We start from the raw sequence: 10,634 nt of genomic DNA, 5'->3' as shown, positions 1-10,634 counted from the left end.
AGCGGGGACGTGCCTCCGGCGTGGCGCCGCGACAGCTCAGTGCGCGGCGCTTTCCACTTAGTTGGACCCCAGGCCTGCGGTGGGGCCCGCGGGCTTGCCTTCGTGCGCGTGTGTGCGCGCCTGTGCGCGTGGAAGGGTGATTTCTAGGATCACCATCTGCCCAACAGCAAGACACTTAACATACTTGGAAAGTCCCTAGAAATCCGCAACTCGCACCCTGAAGTCTGGAGGGCCTGGAGCCTCCCCTCGAGGGCTGCGTGCTCCCGCCCAAGGAGGGTCTCAGGAAAAACGCCCCAACTTCGCAGGGATGGGTTATTTGTTAAGAATTGTGTGCATGTGTGTGTGCGCGGGCGACCTTGGAGACTCAGCTCCCATTAGTAGGAAATGCCACGAAACACTAGCCCGAGATTCTCGAAGGCCGAACGAAGGGCCTAAATCACAAAATAGTGATTCGCATGTATTTTCTGCAGCTGTTGTGAGACGGATTTGACCTTGAGTTGGGTTGGCTGCACCCAAGCGCTTAGCCTTCTCTCACCTAGCATTCCCGGTGCTCTGGCCTGGTTGATACCATCAGTGGGGATTCTGGCTCTGGTGTGGCAGCAGAGTGGTCCTCCCTGGCTTCCCCTCAGCCCCTCCCTGCTGCTGTTCTGGGAAAGAAAAACCCTAGAAAGTGGCCCAGAGGGGAGTTTGCTAAGGAGACAGGTTAGCTTGATGGATCCAGGATTAGGAACCTAGGTCTGGTTCAAAGGATAATGCCATTGTTGACACTTATTATGGAAAAGCCCCGGGACAGTAGAGCAGAGAGAACCACAGATGCTGTGATGGATCTGCGCTGGGGACCCAGTGCTAAAGACAGGAGTGAGGTGCCTCCCGGAAGGGGGAGGTTGGTACAAGGGCATATGAAGGCGTGTGTGTGTGTGTGTGTGTGTGTGCAAAGGCCCTGAGGCAGAGGGGGCAAGGAGGTGTGAGAGTTAGAGGCAGTCAGGAGGTAGGCAGAACCTGCAACTGGAGCACCCAAGTGATGGGTAGTGGATTGTACCATGGAAAAGGAGAAGCAACAGGCTCTCTTAAGCACAGAGTGAAAAAATGGAATTTTACAAATATCACTTCCAGCAGCAGGCGGAGACCGGGTTGGAAGGAAGTGGGGGGTGGGGCAGAGAGACCAGCTAGAAGGTGATCCCAAGGGTGCAAGAAAAGGGTTTAAACTAGGTCTGGTGCATGGCGGGGAAGGAAAGGAGGTATTTCTTGCTTAGAGGTGGGAGACCAGGAGACAGAGAGGAGGGAGAGTTTGGGTTGTGGGCAGGGAGCAGCAGAAGGACAAAGGAGTTTACACCCAAGGGGCCTGATTTTCTTTGAAAAAGAGGAAGGGATTGGGAGGCAGCTAGTCTGAGAGCCCTTGTGGGAAACAGAACAGGAAGCTGGCAGAGAGTGCCCAGGTGAGCTGGGGTGGGGGTGGGGGCGGGGAATGAGCCCTTACTTGGCACATCTGATATTAGTAAGTGGAAGCAGAATGATCCTGTGAGCTCTCTGCGAGCTACCTAGTCACTGAACACTAGTTCCCCATTTTGCCCGCAGGCTCCTGGGGGGTGTGGGGTGGGGGAATGCTCTCCTTCTTTCAGAAATCTCTTCTTATTTGGAGGAAACACCTAATTATTTTCTGATCTGCAGCCAGATCTGCGCAGTTGAATAATTCAAGGACTCCAGCCCCCTTGCCAGAATAACAGGGATAACGAGATACCTGGGGCTCCACGTCTCCCCTTGTGGGCAAGGTGACATGTGTTGGCGGTTACCAGATAGCCCGCCCTGCCCCGAGTGACCGGTGGAACCAGTCTCCTCCCTGCTCCCAGCACAGCGCCCCCTCCTCCGCCCCACATCCCTGCCCTACTCCCAGCACAGTGCTCCCTCCTCCGCCCCATCTCCCTTGGGCCCAAGGAGCCAGACTGCTGCACTGCCCAGAAAGGACTCTCCTCGCCACCAAACCTTCCAAGATGTGGTGAGTTCCAACACTCAGGGCAGCTGCTTGCTGTTTTCAACCACTCCTTAAAGGGAACCCCGCTGCTTTGAAGTGAGTGTCTGTGCGCAGGCGAGGGGGGTGGGGGCAGGGGTCTCAGTGCAGGGGTCCTGGCCACTGCTCCCGAGCTGGGCTCTCACACTGCCCCCTGTGGGAGACTATCTTCACATCAACCTACGGGACCCACCAGAGACAGCAGCCTGCCTGGAATTCTCTAGAAGGCATCACTCTGAACCTTGGACCAGGTGAGTCCCATGGTGGTAGGGAAGAAACAGCAAAAGCTGCATTTCCAAATTTTTCTTCAGAACGTCCTAGAATAACTGGTTGTGAGGGCACAAGACCCAGGAGTAAAGGCTCCATTGTTCTATTTTTTTTTCATGTAAAAATCATTTCCAAAATGCTTTTCGTGTAGACAAACATTGCTTGCTGGGCGATCCCGCCCAGTCACCCACTCACTGCATGTCTCATCTGTGCATCCAGGATGGAAGTATTTTGACATCTTTCCTACCAGGATATGCCGTGATGATGTTACTTTTTTTTTTTTTTAAAGATTTTATTTATTTATTTGAGAGAGAGAATGAGATAGAGAGAGCATGAGACGGGGGAGGGTCAGAGGGAGAAGCAGACCCCCAGCCGAGCAGGGAGCCCGATGCGGGACTCGATCCAGGGACTCCAGGATCATGACCTGAGCCGAAAGCAGTCGCTTAACCAACTGAGCCACCCAGGCGCCCAGATGATGTTACATTTTTAAAAATTAACACATATGTCGAATGTCATACATGTTTCCTATCTATAAACAAACCCAGGTATTCTTAGGAATTTTAAAAAATGATTAACAAAAAAAAATTGGGATAAATACTTTAATACTTATTTCCAAATAATTATCTTAAATTTGTAGAAGAGGGAAGGGGGAGGTACCGGAAGTTTATAGTTTGTTTCTGACTTGGTAGAGAAGCTCCTTCTTCAGTTTGCGTGGTTATTATTATTGCTCGAATTATCACGTTGGGCTCTGGTCGCCGGCAGCCCTGGGCGTGGCGGGCTGGGACGCACGACCCTGGACTTGGCCTGAGGACCCAGGACTACAAATGTGCAGCTTCCTCCAGCAGCCCCCGAGGGAAGACATTCCAAGAATTCCCTCTCTGCAAAATGCTTTTAAGATTTGGCTCCATGCCCTCGGCAGTGGGGTCTGTGGGGACATCTGACCGTCTCCTTGGCTACGTTCACAGGGCCCTAGTCATTTCCACAATCGGGAGGCTCGATGTGCTTCGGGTTGGTTTCCTGTCGTGCCTGCAGTGGTTACAGGGCACCCATGAACCCTGTCAAAGGTCACCCGTGACCAGAGCTGGGCCCTGCGCCAGCTGCCCCCCCCGCCCGCCCTCAGAGGCTTTGAATTCTCCGACTGACCATTCCAATGCTGAGATGCGGTTCATGATGCCTTTGAAACAGTCCCACAAATCTGCAGGAACTCCCAAAGCGCAGCTTGTAAGGGCTGGGAGAGAAGCTTCTGAATCTGCAGACTGGGCCACATGCAAGCCACCCCCGGCAGGAGTGACTGGCACAGGACGGGCGCGAGCGTGCAGCCAGCCCTCCGTGTCCCCAGGACGGGCGCGAGCGTGCAGCCAGCCCTCCGTGTCCCCAGGACGGGCACCGAGCGTGCAGCCAGCCCTCCGAGCCCCCAGGGCAACACGCAGAAGATGGCACCATCCTGTTTTCAAAGTGAGGAAGCTGAGTTCAGAGAGGCTGAGTTGCATGTCCAAGGCCACACAGAGAGAAAGTAGCAGAGCCAGAGTTTGGCCCCAGGGGGCATCAGTCCCAAAGCCTGTGCTGTTTCCATCTCCTTTTATAAAGCAAACAAATTCTACTAAAAAGAGAAAAACTTCAGAAGCTGGAAAGGAAGGGGTCCCATTTCTCAAGTGCTTGGGCAAAGATCTGTCCGAAGAAGATGAATTGCCTTTTGTGTTCTGAAGTCCAGGAGACACTGCCTCTTTCAAACCCAGAGGGGAAGGAAGTTCATTTAGGGTTCATCCGAGGGATGTATGTGGAGCTTCTGCTCTGTCCTAGGCCCTTTCTGGGGAAGACACGGAGTCCTGTCCCAGGGCCTGCTGGAGGGGCCGGGAAATTAGATCACCATCCCGCAGATGCCCACCAAGGAGGGTCCAAGGGGCCATCCCTCCCACGAGCAGTGCCTTCCAGGCTGTCCCCCTCCCACCCTAGGAGTGAACTGTCGACAGGATGGGCCCTCAAATCCCACCCTGGTGCTGGGCCTGATGAGGAGTCTGAGTCATGCTGCCATGCAGGCAGGGGGAGGGGGTGGCGGCCTGCCCTGGGCCAGCCTGATGACGAAGCCCTACAGCACTGCGCCCACACAGGGCCGATGGAGGAATCTGGCCCAGATGGCAGGCTCCCTCCCTGCCAGGTGCTTTGCTTAAGCCTCCTGCATGATTGCCCAAAAGCAAGGTGATAGGGCAATCTTGCTTACACCCAAGGCTGGGACCTAACTTATGAATGAAATATTTAACCTTGTCATTTTTTTTCTCTTTTCTCTTTTCTATGCTGAAAATGTCTTTCCATGGAGGCAGTTGCTTAAAATGCATGCTCTCCCTCACTCAGAAGGATGCTGGCACCACACCTGTCTGCTGACACGTGGGATCACGTCCGTTCCTAGGGCTTCCTCAGGTGGCAGTGGGGGCCCGGCCAGAGGGCAGGCTGTAAGACAGAGATGAAGGCACTGAAGACAGATCCCTCCCTCCTTGTTGCTGTGGCCTGCCGGCATCAGAGGCCCCAACTGGGGGTGGCCACCATGGGGCCTTCTAGCTGGGCTCAGCCTCCTGGGCCGCATGAAGGGGTGCTGCTCCTAGCTTCTTGGAACATGCTAGATCCAACTCTGCAGTCCCATTGATTTCCCTATTCCCAGTGCTGACTTTGGAACACGGGTTTGATCTAGGGGTTGGCTTAGCTAGAGAAGGGCATGCTCACGGCTGGTCAGCCAGGCCCCGCAAACCACGGGGAGGGCCGAGGCTCAGCCTACCTCATGTGGGACTCAGGAAGCCTCCCCCCACAAATGTAACCTAAAATTTCCCTTTGTGTTGTGTGTGTGTGTGTATGTGTGTGTCTGTGTGTGTTTAAGCCTCTCTGGGCATCAGGATAGAATCCACTAAATATATGGAGGGATAGTTCACGTCTTTGAGAGTTAAAGGGCTTTCCAAACACCCCAGGAGCACCTGTTCCCCTACCAAGTCATTAACATGCTTATTACTGATGACTCCTGTCTATTCCAATGGTGCCCCAAACAATCTAATTAGACAAAGTGAACAATTTTGCTGGCCTGTAAAATACTAACATGTGGGAAGAACCGAGCTAGGGATTAAAGGAGGAAAACATGAATAACTTCTGTTTACCCAGCACCTTACAGTAACCCCGGTAATAAGTAACTCAGCAGGGACAATGTGGCCTGAGAGGGGCGGAGACACACCTGGAACCTGGGTGTCCCCCGTATGATCCTTCCCGCTCCCCCGCCTGCAAGTCTGCACGACAAGCCTGCAGAGAGCAGAGAGCAAGTCTTCGCACGGATTTACCGTGATGTCTCATTTCTCGGTGAATCTGAAGGAGTCATCGTCCGCTCCCCCAGACCCCTCATGCGAGGTGTAACTGTACCCGTGAACACCTGGGGTCGCCACAGCCATTCTCTGGGTGCATCATTTCCCGGGAGGTTCCAGCTCCCTCTGGGGGGGACACCCCCCCGTGACTGAGCAGGAGAGGGAGGAATCAGTAGAGCAAGGGCATGCCCCCCATGGCTGCCTCCCTTTCCCAGCTCTGCCTCCCCATCCAGCCCAGTCCGACGTCCCTTGGGTTGAGGGGGCCACAGTGATGAAGCCAAGAGCCCTCGGGAGGGAAGCAGCCCAGCTTGCACCCAGAAGGTGACAGAAAGAAGGTGGCTGATGGGCCCCAGGGGGAGAAAAAGGCCCTGCTTCAGCCCTACCTTTTCTGTTTGTTAAGCACATAAAGATCCTTCCTGGATGTGTCCCTCATTATTCATACATGTATTGCTTTAACTTCATGCTTCTGTGTCCAGTAAGATGGGGGACGGAACAGCCTGGCAAATGTCCGGCCCGCACATCTAGGAATGCCTTGTGAATGCCGCGGGGAGTCACAGCAGCAGCCTTTCAAATGCATAGCTGAGCGGGACTGAAAAACAGCGGTGGCACAAGTTCCTCAAAGGAACAGCAAAACGAAGACCGGGATGATTTCCGGGTGCTTGTGTCCCATTGCTCCAGGACCGGCCAGGGCGGTGCAGGCTCGGTGTCTTTGTCCCCAGGGAACGGGACGTTTAAAGCCAGGGGGCGGCAGGCAAATACCAAGCAGGTGGAAATGCAAACCCCCACATTGAACAGGTCCCTTCAAAAGGGACTAGGAGAAGAATGTTCCAGGAGTAGAGGGGGATGTCAAGGAAGCTGGTCTTCATTTACAGGAGCATCTGCTTCTGCATGATCTCAGAAAGTCCACGCGAACATTTTTATAAAAGGGGGTATCGGGCTGGGAACACGCAGGGCTCCCACAGAAGCCCCTCGGCAGGGCAATGGCATTCACTGTCACCCCTTGGCTTCTCTGCTTCGTGGAAAACAGATTCCAAGTTACAGAATCTCTGGGGAAAGCCGGCCAATGAGACCACCTGTCATCCTGTCAAAAAAAAAAAAAAGCCCAGGCCCCAAGTCATGTCACTTGGGCCAAGTCACCACGCCAGGACTTCATCCCTAACCTAACGGCAGTTCCAACCACCCCCGGAAATGTAGTCCTAACCGGCCAGTGAGGAATGTTCCGGTGGCCACCAAGGAGGTACTCGGTCCCTTCGGCCCTCTCCCTCCCCCCCAGGAAGAGGAGGGAATCTGGGGATAAGACCCCTGCTCCTCTCCCTGAGGGAAGGTGACCTTTCCTGAAACCATTCTTGCTTTTGCTAATAACTTCCTGGTCCCGCCATCCTTCCTATAAAAACCTTCCACAGTGTACAACTCGAATTCATGCCCAGTTCATGAATCGATGAATAAAACCAGTTAGATCTTCAAAGTTACCCAGTTGAATCTTGTTTTTTTTTTTCTTCCAAGATTATTTATTCATTTATTTGACAGAGAGAGACACAGCGAGAGAGGGAACACAAGCAGGGGGAGTGGGAGAGGGAGAAGCAGGCTTCCCGAAGAGCAGGGAGCCCGATGCGGGGCTCGATCCCAGGACCCTGGGACCATGACCTGAGCCGAAGGCAGTCGCTTAACCAACTGAGCCACCCAGGCGCCCTGAATCTTGTTTTTAAACACCCTTAGCCAATGCAGCTGAGTTTAGACAAGCCAATAAGTGAAAAGAACAAAGAAGCTTTAAAGGGAATTAAAAACATGAAAAGGGAATCCCTCCCCCAACCACCACCCTTGGGTTCCGCCCCTCGCTGTGCCTGACGGGGCAAGTGGACGTGACCGCCCCGGCAGGGGCCTGAGCTGTGGGACTCACCCTCCGGTTCTTACCCTCACAGCCCGGGTCACCGGGTGCTTCACGCACGGACGACTCGCAATGCCCTTGGGAGCTGGGAACAGCCTCTGTAAGGCAAAGTGGCCACCGAGCATCATTCCTGCCAGTTCTCTAGGGCCTCAGGTTCCACCGCTGCACCCTTGGGAACCATCCGCTAGTTAGTCAGAGCTGTTGGAAAGGGCCGGTTAGCATTATTTGCTCCAGTGATAAAACCATGTGTGTTCATTAAGAATATCATGGTTCCTCTGCAGCGGGACATGAGACGTGTCCAGGCCAGGCCTCACCCAGGCCCTCAGCAGGCAGGCTCCAGGGGCTGGCGCTGTGTGTGCGCAGCCCACCACTCAAATGCACTTATCCACTGCACTCCGGGACAAAATGGTCTTTAAAAAAATTATTTGGTCTTAAAATAAATTTGATCTAAGAAGTCACGCAAAATTGAAGGAACAGGACAAACACAGTCGACGTGAAGTTCTCTTGGTGCCGAAGATGTGTTCAGTGCAGGAGACGTGCCCGGAGGGGCTGATGGATGGGGGGGCTGTCCTGCTCCGTGTGGGCCGAGTCCCTGGGCCCCCCCCACTGCCCCCCACCCCCCCACCCCCCCCACCCATCTACTGGTAGCCAGCGTGTGGGGCGCCCGGACCCTGGGGCATCGAGGGCTGGGGACAGTGTGGACACAGAACGTACTAACCCCCCTCTCCATATGGCCATGAAGGTGTCCTCCTCTGGGAGGTCCAGACACCGATAGGGGTGAGCCACCTGGCTGCCATCTCCTCATCAAAGCCGCCCCACGCCCCCATCGCGTGGAGAGCCAAGTGTGCCAGATGCTTCCTGCCGGCAGGTTCCTAAGACTTAAGGAGAAGTCTAGTGAGAGGTTGGAGGGGGGCAGACTGCCATTACTGCGTGTAATAAATGGGGGGCCTCGACAGGGGACACCCAGGAGGCCATTGGAGGAACTGTCCCAGCGCCCGAGGCCACTTGTTGGATGGTCCATGCTACTCGCCGAGCTCTGTCCTGGGAAGGTGGGGAAGTGGGAGCCAGGTAGGAGAGGGGGTGCCCCACATGCCCGGGAGGCATCCTATGCTCCAGCCTGCAGCTCTGAGCCTGGCCTGGAGACCCTAAGACTCCACTTCCAGGAAACGTCCAGAACCGGCAGATTCCCAGAGGCAGAAAGAAGACTGGTGGTGGCCAGCGACTGGGGGTGGGGGGAGGAGGGGCTTCTTTTTGGGGTGAAGAAAAATGTCTGGAATAGATGGTTGCAGAGCACTCGGAAGGTACTAAATGCCCCTGGACACTTTAAAAATGGTCAACGTGGTCAACTTTATGTTAGGTGTATATTTCTTTAAGATTTTATTTATTTATTTGAGAGAGAGACAGAGATAGCAACAGAGACAGCAAGAGAGAGCATGAGCAGAGGGGAGAGAGAAGCAGGCTCCCCGCTAAGCAGGGAGCCTAACGTGGGGCTCGATCCCAGGACCCCGAGATCATGACCTGAGCTGAAGGCAGACGCTTCACCGACTGAGCCACCCAGGCGCCCCGATGTTAGGTGTATTTTAGCACAGTTTTAAAAAAAAAAGGAATTGACCGATTGATTTAACAAATGCTGGGAAGAGTTCCCCTGAGTTTGTATTCATGATGCAGCTTCAGCTTTTAATAAGGTTCAATATAAAGACAATTCATCTGAAGAACGTTCCTGGTTTTTCGAAAAAAAAAAGTGTTATGAAATGTGTGTGTAATACTCCCCCCCGCCCCAACACACACACACACTCACAGCCGGGTCGGCTCGAGGATGACCCTGAGACGTGACTGGGCCAGGCAACCGCCCCATCTCAACGGCTTGCTCCCCATGGGTTTCGGAGCCGTCCTTGGGTTTTCCAGCATTCTGGTCTGTATTTCGTGCACTTTGCTAAGGTCCCTTATAAGAAGGGACTACATCAAGAGGTTTACCTGTAAACCAAAGCGTTCGGATTATCATGAACAATAAAATTCAGGTAAGAGCAGACGTTCATGGATAAAGGGGTGCCCAGGACCCGTCTCACCCGACGCACACTGTCCTAGGGTCCTTGGGGACCACACTGTGCTAACTACTCTCTTGTCCCCTGGGGGGAGGAAGGGGATGCATGGCTACTGGCCAGGGCTTAGGGGACCGTGCTATGACAGTGATCTCCAAAATAAGACTGCCTGCAAGCAATTTTTAATTTTAATTTGTTTCCCATTTCATATGTTCGTATTTCCAGCTTTTTAAAAGGAAAGAAGTTGGTGTTTGCTCTCCTTTCTCTTTAAGCAGTATCTGCTCCTGCTCGGAGCCTACTGCATTCCCATTATCCTCTGGTTCCGTGCGCACCTGCACCCCGGCCCAGCCCGCCGCAGGCACACACACCGGAACGTGCTTCCTCACACACGGCTCAGCTGTTTCGCGATGGCCTGGCGCATGGAGGGGTCGAACGGGTTCTAGAGTCCCAGGTAGCCTGTTCTAAGTTCCTACCCGACGCACAAAGTTGTGGCACGGGGTCCCTTCTCTGCCCCGCTCCCCACTCAGTGCTTCTTCCTTTTTCATTTTGGCCTTGCTCGTGATCTTGCTGACATCCTTCCAGCTTTCATCTGCAACTTTGATCAACATTAGTATGACTTCAGGGCGCCTGGGTGGCTCAGTCGTTAAGCGTCTGCCTTCAGCTCAGGTCGTGATCCCAGGGTCCTGGGATCGAGTCCCACATCGGGCTCCCTGCTCGGCAGGAAGCCTGCTTCTCCCTCTCCCACTCCCCCTGCTTGTGTTCCTGCTCTCGCTGTCTCTCTCTCTGTCAAATAAATAAAATCTTTAAAAAAAAAAAAAAAAATTAGTATGACTTCAAAGTCTTGGTTCGAGAAATGGGTGGCAAGGCCTGGTTGAGGCATGGGACAGACAGTGCAACAGAGTCGGCCCGGAACGGCCCAGGGCCTGCGGGGCCTTCATTCTCGAGGCTGGCTTGCCAGATGCCTGCGGGGTCGGGAGCTCGGTGCTCGGTGTGCACTCATCAGGAGAAGGCTTGTTGCAGATTCGGAGTGCTCATCATTGATTATTTCCTGGGTTATCAATCTGACAACCAGATCCATGAAGCAAACAAGGCTATTTGTATGC

This window comes from Neomonachus schauinslandi, chromosome 1, assembly GCF_002201575.2.
Source record: "Neomonachus schauinslandi chromosome 1, ASM220157v2, whole genome shotgun sequence".
NCBI classification, from domain to species: Eukaryota; Metazoa; Chordata; class Mammalia; order Carnivora; family Phocidae; genus Neomonachus; species Neomonachus schauinslandi.
The sequence above is the reverse complement of the archived record's forward strand: the minus strand, read 5'-3'. Positions refer to the sequence as shown.